This window comes from Motacilla alba, chromosome 1, assembly GCF_015832195.1.
Source record: "Motacilla alba alba isolate MOTALB_02 chromosome 1, Motacilla_alba_V1.0_pri, whole genome shotgun sequence".
Classification (NCBI taxonomy): domain Eukaryota; kingdom Metazoa; phylum Chordata; class Aves; order Passeriformes; family Motacillidae; genus Motacilla; species Motacilla alba.
Genome location: NC_052016.1, coordinates 73,817,928 through 73,842,968, shown reverse-complemented (window position 1 = coordinate 73,842,968; position 25,041 = coordinate 73,817,928).

Genomic DNA, 25,041 nt, shown 5'->3' with positions numbered 1-25,041 from the left:
CCTCTCTACTGAAGTGTTCCCACAACTAAGGTAATTCACAGAGGTCAATTATATTAGCATTCAACTCCTTCCAATAAATAGACCAGCATTAATAGACTGGTGTGAAGCTCAGATGTATCCTTCACGTATAGCTGTAAATTTTCCCCAATCAGCTGTCCTGAGCTCTGGGTGGAGCCTCCAGGCTAAGCAGTGGATAAACGTAGATTTCTGTATCAGAATATGGATTGCAAAAACCTCAATTCTAACTACAGCCTACCCTAGCCATCTATGGCCTTCTACGGCCCTGCATATATTAGACAATTAGAACAATTAATTAGATAACTTACATTTTCTAACTGCCTTAAAACAATTCAGGTTTTGGGGAAATAATTTCAGAACCACCACATACACACTACTTTCTATGAGCTGTTTGTCAAGTTTCCAGTCCAACCATTTTGAGAATATTCTTTTGGGGGAAAAAAAAAAAGGACAAGTGGAATTATTCAGTTCAATGTACAAAGGTATGTTTTTCACCCTCTATTGAATCCATCTACTTCATATGAATAACTGTGCTTTCTAATTAAAACAAGTGACAATTCTTACAGTATTCTCATATGTACCAATACGTCTGATGATGATTTGAAAGCGAAGAAGTATTCATAGTATTAACCTTTTCCTATCATCAATCCTGTTACTATAGAAGAAAAAATATCTTTTAACAAAAAGTGTTTAGTATAGAAAGGACATAATTGCATATCTTCCTTCATTAATAAATGACTAATCGGTCATTCATTAATTGTTAAAAATGAATTATGATGAACCAACCTATTATTAATATCCACATTATATGTGTATCCATGGAAATTCCATTGCAATATGGTGATTAACTAATGCACCATTATTTTAGAGTTAATTATTATAGCATTAGAAGTAACTATGAAGAAAGGATTCAGGGACTTTTTCCTATTATTTTTCTTTGAAAATAATTTTATATTTTACCATATTAAAAAATAAATCCAGGGAGAGAAATGCAGGGATCTGAAGTTATTTCATTTTATTTCCCTAGTTTCTTTCATTTTCAGCTCGTATTAATGATTTTTTTAAATGGCAAATATCACAGTCCAATCACTCTACTGAGAAGTAACAGCTGTCTACTAGGAAAATTAAGAGTTCCTGACTTCTCCAAGGTTGTAATGAAGAAGATAAGAAAAATCAAAATTCTATTATTATATTAAATATATTTAATTTATAATTAAATTCTGTTATTGCATTAAAAAAGAAAACATACCAACAATGTCTGAGATGCATATATAGAGTAAATAAATATATCTGTCTAGTGAACCATCATCTTCATTACTTGTTTGACCCAGACTTACTTAAGAAACTAAATCGTCAGTACTCATGATGTGTGCTTTTTTCCTTTTTGCTTTGAATTTCAAAGATTTATGCTTATTCAGTATTCAGTTTGTGCCTGTGTATATGCATACATACATTCACACACACAGAGGTTCTTCAAGTATGGGACATATCCATGTTTAATTTGCAACTTTGACAATAATTCCAGCAATAATAATAAGAATTATTATTGCTGATGTTATGGACAACTATACTAGGTTTTAAATGATTGCATTATTTCAAGAAATTTTCATTTGCAAGAATTCAACTATTAAAAAAAGTTCTGAAGTCAATGATAAAAGGAATCTCTTAAATTGTTACACTTATTTAAATCAGAAGGTATTAAATGGCATTTTTATTTTTTAATATGTAAAGATTACAATGGTTGGATTTTGCGTCATCACACTGCTGCAGGAGCACCACCTTATTCCCTGAAAGTTTTTTGCTTTAATTTAAAGCTTCCTCTTTAAATAAATCCAGTTGATCTGTGATCTGAGACAGTCCTCCCTTTTAAAATTTCATTTGATTGTTTTCAGACAAGTTTGAAGAGGATGCTTTTGTAAAAAGATAAAAGACAAGCTGTAGTTCAAACTGCGTGTTAATCAGTGTGTCTCTACCTTATTCCAGAATATTACTAGATCACAATCTGAGATCAATGGGATTTATACTTTGTTTAGGTACTTTCCTTAATCTTTCATTCATCTTCACAGAAAAATGAAAAAAAAAATCTTAACTCTGAAATCAAAATAGACTGTCATAACAATACTTCAATGAAATTTCCTTAGTTTTATTACATGTCTTTGAAATCAGCTGTGTTTAAGACTGTAGGATTTCTTGAACTCTTTCCCTCAATAACTGGAAGCTCATGGGTTTTGAACTATGACTGTTGGAAAGAAGAAAACATACATCCTTGGAACAGCCAATATTGATGCTTAAAATGTCCACAAAGGTGTTACCAATGTAAATAAATTATGAAAGATCATGATGGAAATATTCCCACACTCAAACATCAAACATGGCTCAGAAAACTTGTTAAGCAAAGTATCTATATCAAACATTACATGAACCTACTTTTGGAGAGAAAAAAATTCACTCCCCATCTGACAATTGTGATGATACTGATCAGTAACCAAGGCTGCAGACTGCTGGCTGATGCTGAAGTTAAATGTGTATGACAGAAATAGCAACAGTGATGGATGGCTCTGGATCTGCTGAACAGACAAAATGCTACAGTGTTTAGGATGCCTGGTTGTCACTAAAAACAGGCAACATAGGGACATGATATTTGCAGTCTTTACATGACATAATATAAAATGATGGTCAGCCCTGAACCTTGACTACTTGACATTAAGAGTGTTAATTTATATGTAGAAATCTGCCTACCACAGCTGTGGTTCAGGTCATTTGTTGAAATACCAACATAGAGTACAAACTAGCATATAGAAGTTGAAGCTGATGCAGCTACAAAGACACATGAAACAAACTTCTGTACTGATGGCTATGAACAGTGGGGCTTATTTGTGTTCATGTAACTTACAGGAAATAATAAGGAAAAAAATCAAACAAATAGATGAGCCAGTGGCTCACAGAATATCATGATGTGTAGTTGCTTTTCTAAACCAAGACAGCATTTCTATCCATTCATTCTTAGTGTTTTCATTGAATCAGCATCCACAGTTTCCACCAAACTTTTTTTTCCCCATTCTGGTCTGCTTGTATTTCAAGAACTTCTCTTTCAGCTAAAGCAATCTCCTTAAAGAAAAAAATCCATCACACAAGTTTAAGAATTATCATGATTCTTGGCTTCGTTTATGCATCATAAACATTTTCCGTATTTTGTCCATCTATTCCTAAGACTAAAAGTCCTTTGGAGAAGATCCGTTTGCTATTTTGTACAGTGTCCAGAACATATAGCTCCCCTTTTTACCTCATTCTCTGATAACATCATAGCAAATCATGTGAAAATGGATATCTTAAACTACCAGATTAGATTTAAGGCCAAAACTGCTCTGAGCTGACCCAGATGTATTTTCTTAAGGAATATTCAGGTTTGCATTGGCCTAAGGACACTTGTACTTACCTGATCCAAGGGGACATACCCTGTGCAATTTCCAGGAAAACCTTCTTGTGCAGCAGTGGCTGCGAGGGTAAATTGGCATCCTTCACTTTATTTGTTGTTCTAATATCCTACTTCTGTTCTGGAGAACGGGATTCACCTACATGGCTTTATCTGTATAAGAGGTAAAAATCAAGAACTGCATCCTCTGTAGTAAACAGGGAGAGATGGACATGTCCAGAAGATGATTCAATCACTCTCACTTAGGCATCTACTGTAGGATGCAACAAATTTCTTCTGGAAACACCTAGCTCACTTTTAAATTCAGAAACCTATTTGACAGAAAATAACTTTTATAAAAACTGAATATAATTTTATTCTAGTGTTATTTTTTTACCCAGTGGCCAAATATTTTCCTGATTTCTACACTGGTATAAAATAATGCATTAAATTAGACTATTTTTTTTTCATAATTTCTGTAAATATTTGTATTATGCTTAAATTTCAATGGTTCTCTGATACAAAAATCATGTTTATGTGAGAAGAAAGTATTTGTACTTTCTAGAAAATGTTGATTTTTCTGACTTTTTTTATTTCCTGGAAAAATAATCATGTTTTTGCTGAGTATCTGTAAAATTTGATCTTATACATACCTAGCGGTGTTTTAAAATTGGCTGGTGACAGATAATACTTTCAAAATAAACTTAACTGACTTTTTTTTCTGATCCACTTTCTCCTTCCCAGACTTCATGGTGGGAAGCATCATCCTTCTCAGTCACCCTAATACTGATTAAAATTAGCAAGAAGCAGTTCTGACCTATTGATTGCAAAAAGAAAACAAATTAAGAGATATACTGTCTGCTAGGTGTTAGGACTGGTAATATTGATAATACAAGTGAGGAAATTAATTTTTAAGTTTAAAACCCAGTTTATGAAAGAAAAATAAAGACAAAAGTTCAGACAGTAAAACAATAGGGACTACAGATCATTCCATTAAGTATTAGATAGAAAAGGGAGGTGGAAGAAGAGAAAGGGAGAACAGTAATAGGAAAACTAATAGAAAAGCAGATCCAATGTGCCTGCATTGATTTTTGTGATTACTGTTTATTAAAATGCGGTGGATACAGATTATCTTTCTTTCAAATGCTCTGTATTTATTATTGCTTCATTTGCCTTGAAATGATAACTGCAGGCACTTAAATAAATGGATTCCAACATTTTCTATTTCCATTCTACCCTCCTTGTCTGTGATAAGTACCCCTGTAGAAATGGTATTTTGAAACCTCTTTAAGCAGTGTTTCTCTGTTAATCACAAGGCCTTTCTTTGTATGTCTTCTCCATGTACTCTCTGCATTTTCCATTTTATTCCAATGGTTGGCGAATAGTATTAAAAATTGCTTTTCTTTTGTAAGGAAGTTTTATTTTGATTTTATTGTATAATTTATATTTTTGAAGTAGGCAGTCTAAGATATGGCAGGCTTACTGGCTCTGCCACAAACTTCCTAGGTGACCTTTTACTCAAGTCCAGTCTAGGTTATGACCATCAACTAAAGTTCCCAGGCCCTTTAGCAGGAAACAACTATATCTATGCTAAGAAGATGGGGAAAGGAGTTTTCTCCCAAAGAGTCTTGATGTTTGCAAAAAATCCATTGGAAATGGTCCCTTACACTCAAAATAAAATCCTATTTGTAGAGTGTTTGCTCTATTAGCCACAATCTTGTCAGAGACTGCTTTAACTGACGTAGGAGCATTTCTAGGCATTCACTGCTTTATTTACCAGCAGAGGTATATCTTTAAAATCTGTCCACTGAATTTCTAGAACAACCATGATAGAGATGTATATATACTAAAATTCTGAGAAATTTCACAGAATGACATTTATGTACCATGAGAATCCAGGCTTCCCTCATTGCATTACACAATTGCATCTTCAGAAGGTTATGTGCCTTCTAAACAGTCTTCCTGTAAACCAGAACTTTTAGTTCCATCCTTGTTTGTTTTGCAGCTCACAGACAAGTACTTCACTGCATTCTCTGGCTACAGGCTAGAAATCCACACACTTTTATGCAGGCTCCTGGTCAGTTTTTACAGCCAGTGTTGAGCTCTAGGTGACAAAATACTAATTATACACCAGCCAGTCAATTAAAAAATTGCTTAGGTATGTATATGAGTGGCATTGTGACACAGGTATTACCTATAGAATCAGGATTACCTCTCTTGAATAAGGAGGATTGGCACTAACTCTTTATTCACATAAAATACAAATTTACAATCCAGCACCTGTGGTGTTAGAACTATTCTCTCCCATATGGAGAGCTGTTTTTTGTTTCAAATGGTTCTGGAATGCTGAATGCTGCTGATGATGAAGTACTTTCAATTGGCCAATTGCTGGCATAAGTCCACAAAGAAAACCTTACAGTGAAATTTGTCGCTTTCTAATCACAATTTCAATATTATTATCTTTTTCCCAAAAGAGCTGAAAGATTTTTAGCAGTAATCCCCTACTTGCTGAGTTAATATGATCTGTATTTTTGCCATGTATTTTTTTATTTCTGATGAAATATTCTGATTTATTTATTTACTTGCATTTACTTAAAACACTCTTTTCAATCCTTATAGTTTGAAATGTGTTTTTCTTTACATGTTTCCACCTTAATGACTTAAATTTTAAGTCAGTAATGTACTTAGACTACTTCTCTGAAGGTTTGAAAAGCACTGAGGAATGCCTGATGGATGCACCAAATACCAAACTTTGATACATGAATTAAGATAGAGAGATCTCCAAAACAAACACAAAAGCTATTTGCATTAATTTCAGCGTGAACTGTCACGCTTACAAACTTTTCATGGCAGCAGCATTGAATTCTGTTGAAATGGTAATTTCATAATTCTCAGAGATGGTACACACATTACTCAAAAAAAGCATAAAGGCACTGTGCAGTGCCTTATTAGACAGGAATAGTTATGTGATGCTACTGAGTAGTTTGTCCTCTTTTCTTTCAAATGAGAAGGAAAGGAAAACATAAGCACAGAATCCACAATGGAGGAAGGAGAATAGTTGTGGTGCAGGCCTTCTGTGCGCTCTTTCTGCATGCCATCTCCTACTCTGTGAATATTGCCTAAAGCAGTGCCACTTTTGTTGAATTCCAGCTCTGATGAGTGTGCCTTCCTCTGCTTCCTGCATAGAACAAGTCAAAACTGAAGTGCCCAGTGCACAGGACAGTCTGGTTAGATCAATACCATTAAATAAAACAAGACAAAGGACCAATATCTATCCCAGCAGACAAACAGACTGGAGACTCGTGTAACTATAGTACTTAGGATGAGCAAACGTGCTGTGTCCACACCATGGAGCGCTGTTCAGGAGTTCCTCCCTGGTTGGTGTGGTATTTCTACTGTCTGACACTAATCCTTGTGTTTTGTACGTCTTGACAGCTTAAACTGTTTTAAACAGTGCAATGGCTTTGCTGCAGCTCAGTGAAGAGGCTCATGTTCCCAGAGTAGGAAACTGAAGAAACTGTGTTGTATTCTGTTGGGGTGTAAGGGCATTGCTGAGGGTGCAAAGTCCCCCAGGGATAAAGCTGAAGAGCAACTGTGGCTGGAGAGAGCCCCATATGAGGTAGACTTATCCTGGACTGTCTTTTGAGAGATACCCCTAAGATTGCATATTCCTTGATCTCTGCTTGGGTATTATTTTGAGGGAAACTTGTTGGAGCAGGCTGGAATAGAGCCAGAGAAGGAACCAACAGCTAAACAATGAAGGCACAGACCAGACTGACAGTACTCAAATTTCATCCCAGAGTTGTTTTATTTAGGAAGGTGGCCATGCATCTTAGAGTGGAAATGTAGGGTCAGGCATGGAATCAACACAGTGTTTTTTGACAAAAATTCTTCAGTGAAGGTCTGCATTTGAGCTCCAATATTTGGATGAGGAGAAGGATGAAGCTTATCCACGTGCCAGCATGTACCCAGGTCTCTTTCTGTTCTGTGAACGAGGCTGCTGGTGCTGATCACAGTGAAGAAATCCTCACTGTTTTCTATCAGCCCTTGCAGCAATATTGCATCACTTATGTTGGGCAGATCCTACCCAGGAGGTCTGACATCATGTAAAATGTTGTGGAGATGTGTAGAATGCCTGTGGTTAGTCTCAGAGCAAAGGTGATCTTGCTACTTTTGAATTACAGGATGCTTGGGTGACCAACACGTAAAGTACAGGTCTTGGGGTATGTCACATCTTCAATATGGAGAGAAGGACAATTCCTTCTCACATATGACTGAGAAGACAAAATGGGGTATTGCATGAAGTTCATAAAGTCTGATATATATTTGTCAGCTTCACTGCCGCATTAGGCCTACATTCCCTCACATAATTTCTAGGAAAGTGAGAGAAATATGCCACAGAAAAGTATTTCTTTGAATTAACAAAGCCTTATGAAGTTCTGTTGCGCTTTGTGGTTTTGAGGAATTTTCTTTTTGTTCCAACAGAAATCCAGCCAATCTACTCTGCCCAAATACTTCTGTAAAAAGGTAAAAAGGATCAAGAAAACAAAGGAAACAGAGGAAATAGCCATTTACTCAAAAAGGTCATTGTATTTAACACAGCTTTTTGTGCTGGTTTTAAAACTGAGCTAAAAAATTAAACCCACCCAAGCTGCTCCCTTTTCCCCTCACTCCTTCTGGTAATGGAGGAACACTAGGAAAGATTAAAAGTTGAAACAGCAATTTATTGAAAATTGCAATAATCACAACAATATTAGCAACAAAAAGTGTGCAAAACAGAGAGGGTCATTTATGCTCAGAAGTAAATTCACCACTGAACAAATAAACATGCTTCCCAATATGGCGAACAAGAGTTTCTGTGGCTTAACACCCTCTCTCTTCCCAGTCCAAAAAGTCCAACAGAGAACTAGGGCAAGCAAAATCCTTTTTTTAGGATCCCTGTTGCATGTTTTCTCATCTGCCTATGATCAGGCTCTTCTGTCTCCAGCAGCAACACCGGCACCCTCAGCTCTGCTGGGCTTGGGCTCCATGTGGCTCAGCCCCGCACTGCCGTCACTGTCTCTCCCCTTTTGTCCTTTGCAGTGACATCTCGGGCTCACTGTCACTGGCTTCCAAAGCACAAAAGGCATGGCTTGGAGGAATGGATAAAGGAACTGCCAGTGGCAGTGATGGACTGACCTGAGGCTGGGCTGACCTGAGGCCTTCTCACTGAAGAGAAGGTGCAAAAAAGTGATGAACTTTCCTTTTCCAGCCCCAGCTTCTTTTCCTGCTGAAAGCACTCCTCCCCCACACTGATGTGAGTGGTATAGAAGAGACTCCACTACCTTGTCTCTGTACCCAGGAAACCTTTTCACTGTTTTAATTTTGTTTTTTTCCCTATGATTTTTTTCCTTTTAAAATTATTTTTTTATTTGAACCTCCTTTCAGAAATTATATTATTTGGTTACAATTGCCTTCTTTAAAGAACAGAAATCTTTTCTACAACTCTCAATTGCTTGGGTCTTCTCTTTCTAACACCAAGTAATTTGTCTTCTCTTAAGCACAAGCCTACTTTCGTAAGAAGCACTTGAAAACAGACCAAAACCCACAACACACACCTGAAAAGATTTCCGTGGTATTTGCTGTAAGCAGATCCAATAGCATGCAAACACCTGAACCTCATTTTGAAGATCTCAAAGGTCATTTAAATGAATGAACAATTAAGGTATTTTTATGAGTTTGATTACATCTCTCTTGCGTATGTTTTTGAGGAATGAAGAAGGGGATCATAAAATATTGCTTCAAAGATAATTCCCTGGCAATGCTGGGAATGCCATCATAGCATTTACAACAAATCAGTAATGAAGAAGAAGAAAAATGACACTGTAACTTGAACATAAATTGAATTTAAACTCATAGTTTATGAGTTCTTCAGCCACATAGTCAAATGGTCAAAAAGAAAGAATTAATCCTTATCTAATCCTTATCAGTATTTTTCCTGTGTTTGTGTTCCTGTGTGTAAGTTCCTTGGGGCAGGGAATGTTTGTGTATTGTCTAGCATTGTAATAATTTAGTCTGGATTTACAGCATTTGGGTAATGTCTTAAAACAAAAATAATAAACATAGACTTACTTTGATGTAGACATACAGAGACCACTGCTATTTTGTAAAGTTTTTCCAACTCGGGTTAGCTACAATCTTCCCCTAGTTGCAGTAAAGTCACAAAATGGGAACAAATGTGGGAATGGCAATGAGAAAGCTTTGAAAATGCATGTGTATAATATTAAGTACCTGTAGTCTCCACTGAAGGACTCAAATATTTGATGCATGGCATAGCATAACACTTTACCTAATCCAGAGGGAGCATGGAGTTAACCAGAGTTTAATTTCCCACTCTACATCCCTCAGGTAAATGACAGAAGAGTCTGATCATAGGCAGATGAGAAAACATGTTTTGGAATTAGTGTTCTGCTATCAGCTATCACACAATGGGTTTTACCTTAAAATAAAAATGCATTATCTATGTATTGTTTGATCAATAATGACTTCTGAATTGTAGCCTTAAATGAGTGAGAATACCTCAAGACATTTCTCTGTTTTCCCTGAAGTTATTGTACCATGTGGACATACAATCATCAAAATCTGTAATTTTTCATTTTGAGAACTATGTTATAAATGGAAAATATATCTAAGTAACTCAGTACTGATTTTCTCAGCACTGACTGCTCCTTGCCTCCTGGTTGTAATGAGGATTGCTTTTGATGATTATTAGGATGGCGTTTTGCTATTACCAAGGCACTGGCATGAACACTTTCATGCTTTCATGAACTCCTTTTTTTTGGGTCGTTGACAGCAGGATTACACTGATTAGATATATCTGTTCAAAGTAGGTCAGATGAATCCTGCCCTAAATGTGGAGACATTTTCACTGTGAGTACAAAGAATCCTGGGGTGACTGTTAACACTGAAATAAAATCACATGAATCCCAACATTCACGTATTTTGAAGAAGAGAAGAAACTCCAATGAATTTTTCCATTTTGCTACAGCATGGTAATTTCTTATAAAAACATTCTTCTCCAGTAAAAGCATACCCGCAGTTCCAAAGTGTGTTGCAATTTATGCTGTAAAAGTAGCATTGCACTGAAGTGCTCTGAAAACATTGTGTAACTACACAGGAAGAGAGCATATGGTCATTACTTTACTGTCACATCTCCTCTTAAATTACTGACTGGCACATTCTTCATATGGACAGAAGTATTTGACAACACAGGAGTTATCATGAACTTCTGCTTCATTTTAAAATTATATCTTTGTGATATATCAAAGACATTATTGTATTTTCCAGGAGATATTCTTGTCCCTCAAACACAGAACAAAACCCAAAGAGAAACAACAGGCCATTTTTTTGTTGTAAATTACAGTCTGAGTTGCAGATGTGTGTTCCAAGAAACCTTTTCTTCTTACCTGCCCAGCAAACACTGAGTACCTACTATACTGGTTAGGACCTTATATCAGATCAAAAGGAGTCCTGGGATCTGCCTCAAAGAATGCTTATGTATTTTGCATTGAAGCTCTACTTTCTTTATTTATCTGGAAATGTCTTCTTTCAACAAAGATTAAAACTCCTAGAGATGAGTTTTCAGTCCTTTCCTTGGAAATTAATGAAAAATTTGAAGACCAAACTGGAGTTAGGAGCAGAAGCAATGTGTTTTAAGCCTCCATTGACATATAAGAAGAACATCAGAATAAAATAACTCTCATTGGGGTGAGAGTTGTTCTGGTCTTAGGCAGAATCTATTCAACTCACTCTATTTAATCTATTCAAAAATTTGTTTGAACAACTATTCAAAAAAATCATATAAGCTTTTACCTAACTTGCTGTAGAAGCACTAATTTGCATCAAATCCTGAGAATTATGTATTCCAAGATTTGCTTTACTGCTTAGGCCAGGCAAACAGGTTTGAGTGGACTCTAAAACTAAAATATTCTAGCTATTATAGAGGAGGATTAGACTGGCTGAAATTACAACAAGATATTATAATTTAGGGGTCATAATCTTATAGAAATCGTTCATATGCTAGCTGCTCCCTTCATGTTCTGTTAGGTCTCTCATTGGATGGAGGACTGGATTGGATTGGATTGGATTGGATTACATCGTTCTGTAAATTTCCAGAACTTTTTACAGACTTCAAAAACAGTGAAAAGGACCATTCTCCTGGCATGGTATTTTGGAGTTTAAAATATTTTAGTTTGGTTGGTTGGTAGGTTAGTTGGCGTCTTTTCTATCTTTTGCCATCACCTGAAGGAATTTATTATTAACTGTGCATCAAATTAGGTTTTGTCTTCTAAAATGCTCAATAATAGATAATAATGCTCAATAATAGATAATAATGCTCAATAATAGATATTTATTCATTTAAATATTATTTCCCACACTAGATCTATACTAACACAAGTCTGGCTGGTTTCGCTTGGGCTTATTTTTTCATGACTCCTCTCTATTGAAAGAATTTTCCTAATTTTATTCTTTAATTTTGTTGTTTTCAAAAACTGACCAATCATGTTGACTTCTGGATGTCATCATGTTTCCAATGGATCTTTTTCCAACATAATCCCAATTTTTTAAACATACATAAAATACTAGCAGCATTTCATTTAGCATCCGGTCTGAGCAGACTTTAACAACTTGTGGAACCATTGGAGCTCTGTCTCACAGTAAGATAGCAGGAAACTTTAAGATAAAATAGACGAGGTTAGTAAATATGCCATAAAACATAGTAAACAAAATTGAACAGCAAAATTTAAAACCCAAATAGAAAAACTCCAACTGTGTCAATGTAAAAAGATCCTATTCGTCATTTTTGTATTTTCCCAGGGCAGACTTCAGGTTAAAAGAATTTTGCTTTATTCTAGCCCTGGAAATGAATCACCTACGTTTTTCCATTAGAGTGTGTATAACTGAGCTTTTGTTTATTGTATATTATCATTTATAAAACAGGTGCTCTAAACTATGCTTTTGATAGCTTTGCACTGCAAAATTCTATGGGAGAGGAAATATTTTATCTGCCTCTCACTGGTTTTCTGTAAATACCTGCACTCTTTACGTGTGTACACAGTGTGGTCACAAGATCCATTGTAACTGCAAGATTGGGCTGGATTATAAGGTTGTCTGGCAAGTCTCTACTGGTCATGATATACACAGGAGTCAATTAACCCACAGAGAGAATATGCAAACTATAGTGGAGTCCAAAAGAGAGATAAAGGGGAAACTGGTCTTGGCAGTCAATCTTCTGGTATCATGGACAGAAAAAAATAGAAGATACTGGAGGATGGGTAGCTAGTAAGGAACTGAAGGAGGTTTTTTAAAATCTCAAACTTCATCAAGGCCACGGAAAGGACAATAAATTTCAGATGGCATGCAGCTCCTCCAAGGGAGGAAAGTGAACTTCTTGTCTCCTGCTTGGGTGCTAGAAAAATCATCAAAATAATAACTTACTAGAGAGGCATCAATGTAGCTCAAACCAGCATGTCGTGAGTAAATTGAAACAATGACCACAAGCATCGAGAAATGACCTTTTTTTCAGCTGTTTACATATGGATTGAATGCAACAAGCAAGAAGAACTGTAAATTCTCATTGACAAGAAGAAATTTTTCATAAGTGAAACAAGTGAAATCTGATGAGGTAATTCATATAATCAGAATACTGAAACTACTTGTTAAAACCTGCTTGGGAGGGACAGAGTAGATGCTGTGAAGGAGCTGTTGGTACACAAGAATCAAAAGATATAGAACACAAGAGGCAAGTCTCTCTTCTCTGAAGTCTGTGACTGAGAGATTCACAAGTATCTGTCTACTGGGGTTTTCTGTGATGTATTTGGGGGTGGGGAAAAGAATGGGGGGTAGGGAAAAGTAAGATCAGTGTGAAGAATTTCAGTTTGGAAACTTGGATAAAAAGAGATTCAAACACTGCAAAAAGTTATTGAGAGAGCTTGTGGAATCTCCATCCCCACAGATGTTTACAACCTAAGGGGGCACGGCCCTGGGAAATCTGCTCTTGGTGATGTTGCTTTCACCAGGCTGATTGGATGAGATGATCTTCACAGATCCTTTATTATCTAAACTCCATGAAAATCAATCAATTCCAGAGTTCAAAATTACTAATATATGGTAGAAGAAATGACAGAATGGATCTTGTACAGGATAACTAAGAAAACAATGAGCTGCAACTTCAAACCTGGGAAATGGTACATTAAAATGTATCTGTGGCTGCATATTTGGTAGATATGGGGAACTACTAATATCACTTTACACATATACCTCAGTCGCAGTTCTATTTTAAAAGGATGAGCTAACCACGGTACAAAATACAAAACAGTAGGCTTCCAACTAGTAGAAAGGACTCCTGAAAAGCTTTCAGGAGAATGACAGGAAAAAATTCCAGCTGTTTTAAAATGATGCTTTATGGTTTTGTAGATTATGGATGATGGTTTTTGGCAATAGCACGGGGATGGTCCCCAAGACCTTTGGGAGTTAAATACAAAATTTCTAAAGAACTATGACACAAAACACATTATAACCAGGAAAAAGATAATTTCACTTTGGATATTCGAATGATGAGTAAAAACTTCTTAATTGTGAGAATGGTTAGTGAATTTCTTATTTTTTACTTCAGCTTGTTATTGCTGCTTATTGTGGAAAAGCTTTTTTACATATATGCAGGTAAACAAAGAAAAGGACAGTATGCATGCTTAGATTTTTGAGAGAACTATTTTCGCAAAGTTGAGGACGAGCACAGCTTATTTGGAAGACACTATGGAAGCAGAAATTAATTACTTACAACTAAGTATTATTTATTATTTTTAATTAACTTAAGACTATATTTTATTAGAATATTAAAATATTTTGTTTCTACAGCAAAGACTAACTTTGGCTAATTTGAGTCAGCAGTGGGATAAAATTGGGTAATAGACTATGAATAATACAAAATAGCAGTTGTGAAATGGAGACATTTATATAGGAAAACTAAGACAGGAACATTATTATAAAAAATATATTGGTTTATTTCTACACAGAGATCATAAAATTGTTGAAAATCATGACAAAAAACCTACAAAACCTTTCAGTTTCACACCATTGGGGGTGACAGCTAGAAGTGCAAAACCACAAGCTTAGGGACAAAGAAGTTCTTAATCACAGTCATTTTATTTGCAAAAGAGTTCAAGAGTTACAAGCCTTTGGAGAAAAACCATTCTCTGAAGGGCTGATGTCCATCACTGACTTCACACTTTCTGTGAATTTTGCTGAAATTCCAGGCTGGGATGAGTTGCTTTGACACTTGCATATCCTTCTTCCAAGCAATAAAAAGCCAATGTGATCTCAGCCCTCGTCTGAGAAATCCTGGCCTCCCTGATGCCATAGGAGCTAAATATTTTTCTTACTGCAATCATTCTAATTTACAAAGAATGTACACAGAGGTTCCATTACTCCAAACACAGTACAATTAAACAACAGGAGAGCATTTCCTTTCTCACAGTTCTATGCCAGCTTTCCAGACAGAATATCACTCAAAAAGCTCTCCCTGTTTAAATTCTGTCATGACTACATGGTTTTCCCCTGTTTTCATTCTACTCGGTACTACTTCTTTACTTGTTTTCTGACTCTTTCTTTCTTACAGAGGCTGTACTACATGCAAATCAGGTACATCTCCCTGAATTTATATGCAGTGTAATCATGGGGTGAAAACGTCTATTGTTTCATGAATCATAAGGAGAAGGATCTTTAATTGTGTCCCTGAGTTTTCCTGTATGGAAATATTTATCACTTTTGACCTCAAGTAACTCTATTGTTGCCCGTGTGTCAATAATGCTTGGTTAAATATCCTAAATTCATATACATTGCAGGATTAACAAGCAGACGCTCAACACATTAAGAACTGGCTAATGCTCCACTCTCAGATGTAGGGTTTTTCAATAAGAGTTGAATGGTTTCAAATATGGGTCATAAAAACTAGGAATTAAAAGATGCTGTTCAACATTTCCATATGCCTTAGTAAATATCAAAACATTGTTGATATCTTACATTGCTGACACAGAGATTGGCAGAGTGGTACATAATGATGAAGACCAGGAAGGTATAAAGAAAAAACTGGATTGCTTGGCAAGCTGAACCCATTCAAGTTAAATGCAAAATTATGCATCTAGGTCGCATCTAAACAGTAGAAAACTATATTCTGGAAATCAGCAGCTCAGGAAACAATGAGAGGTGTCATAATATCATCAAACCCTACATGATAACACAGCAAAGAGAACTGTTTCAGGTCTTTGAGGCACAAACAGGCAAGGTGACATTTAGGTCCAGAAAGAATACTCTTCTGCTAGAATACTGCGTTGAGGTTTGAGAACACAATTCGTGTTTACTACTGGGAATAATGCACAAAAAGAATGAAAGAGCAAGAGAAGTTGTTGATTTTTCATGTCTTAGCCCAAAAAAAATGAAGACACAATGATTTTCTAGTAATGTGGTTTATTCAAACACAGGTTACTATAATCAAACCAAATTAATAGAATTAATGAAATAATTAACACTTAGTTAACACTAAGATTATCAAATCAAGGTTTTAAGCTCTATGGTTTGATGAGTGATTTTTTTATCGACTGAGTCACTGAGGATTACATTTTCAGCAGTTGTAAAGAAAACCCATTGATTCTGGAAACTTTTAGGTTTTGTCTGGTGCACACAAGAACAGGTGAATGAAAGACTCAGGGATAGGTTGATGCCCATATTGTGCACATCGAGTCCTGCTCTCATTTTTGTAAATGCTGTCATATTAGGTTGTAGTACCCCAGTCACTAAAGGTGGGCAGTTTATCCAGCTTAGTTACAGCTTCTGAAGGGCTCAGGTGAGATTTTGGCTGAGTATTTTGTATTGAAGTGGAAAAGGATTATAAAAAATAAAATATAGGCCTGGGTACAGAAAAGAAAAAAATTGAACTTTTCCTTGATTAGGAGCTGGAGTTGTCCTTGACAGCATTGTAAATCACTGTCTCACTAGCCAATCCTGCACCTGTGCCCGGAAATAGTAATGATGATATTTTCTTACACCTCCAGCACCCAACAGGAATGCCAATAGCTTGACATATATAATTTTTGATTGTTATAATCCCTCTCTCTTCTGAATGCAGTGATTTGACGGCACTTGTTTTGCTTGAAATTCTCTGTATTTTTTCTTTTAAAGAAACAGAAAATGAACAAACAAACCAACTAAAAAAAATTACCTGCCTCTCCATTAAAGGATCTTTTATTGATGTCCTACCCTACTCTTCCTAGATCTGCCCTCTTGCTCTACATGCCATCAACCATGATGATACATGTCTCTCTCACTTTTGCTAGAATGGGAATTATATTGCTTCCCTTCACCCACCATGGAGCTTTGAAAAATGTTAGATCTAATAAAACTAAAAAGTGCAGACATAGTCAAGAAGCAAAAGGAAGATTGACCACCAACATAGAAATCAGGCATCCAGAACCATAGACAGAAATCTTGGTGGCAAGCCTCTGCTTCCTAAATCTTTTACTGTTTTATTCCCTTATTAGGCACCAGGTTTTACTTCATGATTTAGTGGAATGTATTCACCACTGACTTTGTTTGCTCTTTTGTGGCATCAAAGCTCTTGTACTTTTCCCTTCTGTGAACTAACTTCCCAGGAGAGGCTGTGGGCACCTTCTCCATGCTAAATTAGACCCTCATGAGCAAGGTATTGTTCTTGAGAGTGAGAAGTAGGTATTTAACCTTCCTCCATGGTGTGGGCACTGGATCCCAGATATCCGTCTGCCTTGCAAGTACTTCAGTTTATCAGGCAAAGAGTGGAGAGCAGCAGCAATTTAATCTGTCTTGACTGATAAGAATATAATTGTCCTGTTGTTTCCTAGGTCTCCTTTGACCACACTTATGGCTTGGGTAGTTAGGCCCAGTGTTTGGTTTGGGGTAACTGGGTTTGATTTGGGGCTTACAAATCAAGGGGAATGAACAACATTTAACTTTATATATGAATAAAGCAAATATCTACACCCAAGCAAGATGTCTCCATTCGTAGTCAATGAGGGAAAGAGATATTTTTAGGGAGAGATTAGTCATAACTATTTGAGATGTTTCTGATAGAATGAGATAAATGAATCCCTGAACAAGCTCTTGTATTTAGGTACTTGTATTCCTTTTCCACAAAGACAGTACTGATAACTAGCTCAGGCATAAATGTTATACTGCTGGTGGTACTATCTTCACTCCAAGGATACTTAGCATTAGTGTCCTCCCTGGGTCACAGAGACAAGACACCTCAGCTTAGAAGTGGTTAAATCCCATGTGAGTCTTTGTTTGAACTGGAGTTCCCAGTGAAGCTGCCCTGCTCCATATTATACCTATTCATCAGCCGAAGGCCATGAGTCTGCTTTGAAATAAAGATGCCTAAAAAGACACCTGTGAATGCTGGTTTATAGGTAATATTTTTGTGGGGGGTGTGTGTGTAAGTACATTTATCCCATTTCAATAAGATGCTTAATCCCAAAGATTTGGACTAAACTGTGTCTAGTCCAAAAGTATTTTAGTGTTTTCCATGTTCTGAATGCTACAGTAGTTTTAGAAGACTGTGTAATAATTTACTGGTGCATCAGAACTGTGTCAGCATTAAATATTATTTGGGATAAAAGAAAAAATGTGGCACAACTATTTAATTTTGACATAATATCAAATAAAACTTTATGCTTTCATACTTTTATAGCCACAAAGAATTGCCTACTTTTTTTAAGAGATTAAACACATGAAACAGATGTCCTGTGGGAACAATCTGTTATGGTCTGGCAGCAGATTCTCTTTCACTAGCTTGAGATATTGTAACTAAAACATGTACATAAAGTTTAACTATATATGTAATTATGGTAAATAGTGCTTTATCAGACTTCTAGTTATTAAATATCCCCTCAAGATTTAACTGTTAAATCTCTTCATGTTTCTCATTGTCCTATTATTATTGTACTGCTGCCTTTTATACAACATACTATGAATTACCTCATTTTCACAGGGTTTCTGGTCTTATTATTGCTATAAAATCTTAATTTAAAATACTATCACCGTATAAGTATGAGCAGGTATTTCTGAATCACAATTTTTAAACAGAAAATCTTGACTTTTCTACTTCCTTGGAAACTGTAAAGTTGTTGCTTATCTTCTAGAAATCTTTGTTGGCCATTGGAACCATCACTCTCAAAACTGGACAGACACAGACATGGGGAAAATAAAATGTTTAACATTCTGGGAAGCCAAAAAGCAGAGCAGATATTGTAAATGTGAAGAGAGAGAAATTTTAAGTTTCAAAGAGTTGCCCTGTGATTTACTCAGGGCATGGAAGAGATTTCTTGTTCTGGAACTGTTAATGTGATGTCACTTTTCCTGGCATAAACCTTGAAAGGAGGAAGTGAGTGACACTCCCTTTTGGCTAAGGCAGTGACCAGGGACAAAAGAGATCTGTTTGGTTGAAATGGGGGAGAGGGATGAAACCTCTCAGGTTACTATGCACATATAGAACGAGACAGTTGCTGTAAGGGGGTCTAAGGACTTTGTTGGCATGTAGAATTTGCCAGCGGCAGATCTAGACTGTAAATACTGTTGGAGTTTGGAGTATGAGTGACACTACATGCTCTCTTCCTTGCCTACACCAGACTACATGGTACCACTATTGGCAGGTCCTTCATAAAATTCGGCACCAGAGGTATTGACACCAAAATACCTCTAGAAATTTGGCAGAAAACATATTACAATCTGGAGTCCCTCAGCACAGCACAAATACAATGCTGCTTTGCTTGCTGCCTCCACTGGCTCTGATTTCTCGCTCTCATGCATCTTGTCTCACAGAACAGTAAAGACTGAAAATAAGGAAGGAGATTTAGGCCTTTGCGTACATTAAATGGCTACAATCAACATATGTAAAATGCATCCTGTTCTAATTACTTAGAGCTTTCTAATTACTCAGCTCATTTTATCTAGAGTTCCTAAAACATTCCTCAGCCTTTACAGCTGTGGATCCTCAGAAAGAAGCCCTGAGAATTCAGGCTCCCAAATCTTACCTTCAGACACAAATTCCATTACATTTTCTTTTCATTTTGGGTGCCAGTGGCCTCTTTTTTTCACTAGGTTATATCAATAACCCATTAGCTCCAGCTAAACACTTCTTCTGTGTACTTTTCTTTCATTACAAACTTATCTTCTGGGGTAAAATTCAGTAAAATTTTTTCTTCATTACGTGCATCTTTACTGTAAACTTTGGTAAAAAATACAAGTGGTTATAACCATTCTAAATAAACCCAGTGCTCTTTACTCACATCACCGGCCTAACCAACTGTGAGCTATATAAATCCCTAGCTCTGGGTGCTCTATGTGTTTAGAAACTATTACTCTTTTGTTCCTCTTTAGCCCACTGGCTAACTCCTCCACCAGTCCGGGATGTTTAATTCAGTGGTTTGCAATCTGTGGTGCACAGAACCCTGGGGTTTCTCCACAAACGGTTTCTAAAAGGTCTGTGAAAAGTAATTATAGAAAACAAACCTATCATTACATGTGCTGGCTTTAATTTGCTAGCTAAGGGTCCCATACTTTCAATGGTCCTTTTTAGGAGACTATGGTTTTAAAAAGCCATATTGAAGTTGCTTATACATCACATTAGACATTATGCAAAACAGATGTTATACATTTTTCTGTTAATCTCATTATCTCTTGGACTTTACTAACTTTATATAAAGACCATACATATTACTATTGAAGGTGACAGTGTCAAGAATAAGTTGCTTTCTATAGTCATTCCTAACAGGAAAGGCTCCCCACAAAACAATCCCACATTTCTCTGCTGGGACTGCTTTACACTTAGGCACAATTCTATCTGAACTGCTAATAAGTTCTGGTTTATAAATAGCTCTTGGAAATCCATTTGTTCCCTTATATCCATTTGTATCCCTCATAATTTAAATTCACAGGCATCTGTCTAGTTACTATCTAGCCTTTTCTTAATAAATTATTTGTAATAAATAATTATTTATTATTTATTTATGTATTTATTATTTATTATTTGTAATAAATAATTATTTGTAATAAAATAGTTATATTTTCATGTACATCTTTAGTTCTAGAAAACTATGCTGTAGACCCTCTAAATGTGCCATAAGACAGTTTTTCTCTGAAATCTCAAACAAATAAATTACATGAAGTTTAAGAAAAATTAATTTAACTTTTAAGTACGATTGTTTAAAGTTTCTTTAACTGTCAGCTTTCATTTGGCCTACTATGAGGCGATTTAGAGACTTAAATAGCTCCAGAATTTTAAGTCAAGCAACATTTTTGAACATAAGTGTTGAGAAAAAGACAGAATGAAAAAGTGTCAGTTTGGTGAATCAGAAAAATGAGTAACTTTGCAATAATTTATCAAATTTCTTTCAAATGCCCCAATCTTCTATTGGGATACATTTAATTCTCATAAGCAATGAAACACCATCATCAAAGTCATACGAGTGCATTTGCAGCTTCACACTATGGAGAGAAAAGCAATGTCCCAACCAGGCTGTGAGTCTGACAATCTCTCTGACAAGCAGCTGATCACACACCCCAGCAGGCTGTCTGCTCTCTGCCCTGGCAGCAAACTTTGTCCCATTCCTTGAAACGAGAGCTATTTTAACATATGAGAATTCGTGCAGGACTCAAAAGGTCCTTAGACATTGTCAGCCATAACCATGGACTTCTCCACGGCAGTTTCCTCAATATATTTTCCAACACAGCCGCAGCAAAAATATGGGCCATGTTTGTTGGTGACAGCAGAGACCAGGACAGGCGTTCCATCAAGCCTGTGTATAGTTTTCCCTGACAGGAAGAACTTTTCACCCTCTGCATTTTATCTTCTGCTAGGCTAACTAATTTTTAAAACTGCCAGCTTTGACACTTGGGCTCTGCTACTTCAAACTATGGAGTTGTGCTAAGTTTGCAATTAAGTCTCTTAGACTGCAGGAGAAGTTGTCAATTAATGCTAAGTGGTTTAGTAAGACACTGACATCCCAAAAGTAATAGTATTTTGGCTTGACAGGTTTTGATAGGGAGGTGGCAGCCCTGTTTAGCTTGTCTGTTCCCTAATTCCTGTTGTTCCAGGAAGAATTATGGTAAAAAACTGTCTTCCTGGCAGGACTGGGTATACTGTATTCTACTTTCTTTTACTAGCAGTAAATTATTTGGGTCTTAGACTTTGAAGAGTATATTTTGTCTTTCAGCTATAAGTTATTCCACAAATTGAAGGAATTCCACTGTTTTTCTAATTTCCAGATAACTTTTTCTTGACATTCCTGAAAAGTTACTGCAGCCTTAAGAAATTATTGTAGCACCAAATTGTAGCCTAAATAAGCAAATAAAAAAGGAAGAATGCCACTGGTTTTACAACAAGTTTTTACTACTATTTTCCCTAGTAGTAATAGTAAGAAAAAAGAAACAAAATTTTAGAAAACATTTACCTTTTCTTTACCTTCTTTCAATTTAAGAGGAAATTTTTTAAGAGTTCCCACTTCCAATTTACTTGCAAGTAACTCAGTTGTCCATGCACATACAAATTCTGCAAAATTTGTTCACTTTAGCTATATAATTATGTTCTGAAAGTTGTGCTTGCTAAAATTTACAGAAAAACCAAAAAGACCTAAAGATTTTGGATGCAAGTACCTTAAGAATTCTGAATCTTGACTGCATTTTGAAAAAGCTGTCTTTCATCTTGTCTTATTAGCTATAGCAAACAAATTCCAAAGAGATGTTTACTTTCTTTAACAAACATTTCAGTAGTGAAAGCTGCTGCAGAGCAGACATACACCTTGTTTGATTTTCTAACCTTGTTTCAATGACAGAAAGAGCAGTTATAATTTCAGATGAAAGAATATAAGGGGTTAAAACTTGTAGCCACTGCTTTTCTCCGGTGGTATACATGGGCACAGAAAAGGTTTTATTTTTAAAAAGAAATGCACAATAGAATATAACAGCAAATAAGAAACATTCTTTAAAATTTTTGTCTGCTTTGTGACAATTTTTATCAAGGATATAAATTTCTGCATCATTTTTTCCAATCAGTTTTAAAGTTTTACCCAAAGTGTTGACTGCCAGCAAAAGATAAATCAGTAATGTGTTATTTAAGTTCATCTTTCTAACTGGTTGTATGGAACTTATTTAAACTATTACAAAAAATATTGTGTGCCAACATGGTAAAAGCAGTAAATTATTACTGTAATGTTTTAATACTAACTTCATATAAGCTTAACAAGAAAATCTCTACAGTTTTTTTATCAGAGTCATTAGCTCAGTTGGCTGAGCTATTCAAGCTGAATTACAGAAAACAGAGACTTTTTCCTCTGGGAAAGAATAATTTTTCTAACTTAACTTTTAGACTCTCCTAATTCTTGCACTATCTGTTTTGGATGGTTTTGTAAATAATGTTCCTGTAAACAAAACTTGTAAACTATGTGTCTCAAACAATACCTAACATACTTTATTATATGACTGTTCTTATTACAACATCATCCAGTACATTTTAACTTCCCAAATATATTGAAACCCCAGCCTAACTTCACAGAAGTCAAAAAAGAAAACTATGTGTTTAAACATACTTATTATTTTGTTTATGACTAGCTTGTATTTTTCATATGCATTAATGTACTACAAAGTTAATTGTTCTTATTAATGCTTTAACAAAACCACATCTTTCTCATTGTATTGAAAGTCAGTCATCATATGCTCATGTCCATGAATATATAACAGAAACCCACAAAATTTCAGTCTTCTTAAAAGACTAATTACTTTTTGTTTCTCTATTTCCATGGACATTGCTGTTTAGGACACTAAATAAGCAACATGCATGTAACAAAAGGATTTAATTGTATATAAAATTACTTAGGTTTTAATATAAGTCCCCTGGAACTGAAACATTTGACTTGTTTTTTAAGAGATTTTTCTTTGTTTTGCAGAAATCAGACTTTCAGAAAGCACACTTAAGTTAAAATATGCAATCTTCAGATATGGAGCCTGTATTTCCTGTTTGTCTGACACAATAAACATTCACATCTACAGTGAATAAATATTTTTTACTGGAAGAGACTTGGAGAAATGAATGACCACTTCTGTCATCCTCGTAAATACTGTCAAGGAAATGCCCTCACCAAATCCCACTAGGAAAGAATAAGTTCTTTCTCAGAGAACATTCAGAGCGGTTCTGTCATTTTTCTGGCAGTTTGTTTCAGACCAGTTTTTGTTAATAGGAAGCAGTAGCTTTCAGGATTGGGTAGGAATGATTTCAAACTAAGACTGCCCTTAGAAAATTATTACAGAGGTGTAGTATGACTAGTTGCATCTCATTTTCTGAAGTTTCAAATTCACTACCTTTTCAATGTAGTCTTTGTTGTTCTGAAGTGGCCTTCCTAGCTAAAGGTTTCGGGGAAGAATTAAAAGGACCTATTTTAGTGTGTAGTTTTTTGATATAACTAAGCTGATTTGATTGCTAGATTTTATTGAAGGTGAAGGTGGCAAGGAGACGTGCACTTTTCCTGCTTTCTGCTTTTTTTTTTTTTTTTTTTTGCCTTTTTTTAAGTATTTCCTTGACCCTGTTGATCTGTTTCAAAGTGTTGAACTGGAAGAAAATGAGCCCTATTGAAAAAGAAAGGGATCAGAGCAGAAGGCAGGGAAACAAAGAGGAGGGAAGGGAAGATGGAAGAGGCATGAGCCTTACTGGTGGGTGACAGAGAAATCAAGTAGTTCATACGACTGCTGTACATGTCCAAAACCCTGAGTAGGCCACCATTTCTCTGCCTACCAGAACAACTTCTGTGGCACTGAGAATGAAGGCAGAGCTTCCCACTCTTGGTGAGGCTGTGCCTTGATTGGTAGCCTGACATCCTACCAACCCATACCACTTCATCTCATGTACTTTCTACTTTGGAAATTCTTCTGGAATCCCCACAAAACTTAATGTAACTATTGGCAGTGATGAGGAACAACAAAGTGACTTAGTTCCTTGGCCTCGAAAACAGTACACATCTTATTTTGCTTCCACTGCTAAGAAGCCTGGACCTGGTTTTGAACAAAAGCAATTATACTGATTTGGAATGAAAGGGCATATAAAGCTCTTTTGACACAGCAGCACAAAGGGAAAGGGTCAGTCTTTCCAAGATTTGAAAATGTTCCCTATGCTTTCCCTTGCCATTTGTGAAAGAGAGTTGAGAGAACCTCTAATGCTAATGATTGCTGAGGAACTCTTTTTGTTAAGAAGATTTCCATAATGCATACTTCTTCTGAGGTGTCTGTGCTATGATGTGATTCCTTCTGCCAGCTCAAGCGTGTCCTCTATCCATGTTCAGAGGCAGAAATCAATGGTAAAGCACGCTGAGTGAGTATAATGGAGGCATTCTTAGCCCCCGCAGACACCAAGAGCTCGCTCATTGTTGAGCTGTTGAAGAAGAGTCCAGTCCAAAAAACCCAACACAGTATCTGGTAAAGGAAACTTTTCTTCCATTAACTTTAAAAAACAGCAAGGGGTGGATCAGAATATTTACCTGGGTGAAGAAGTGACTCTTTCA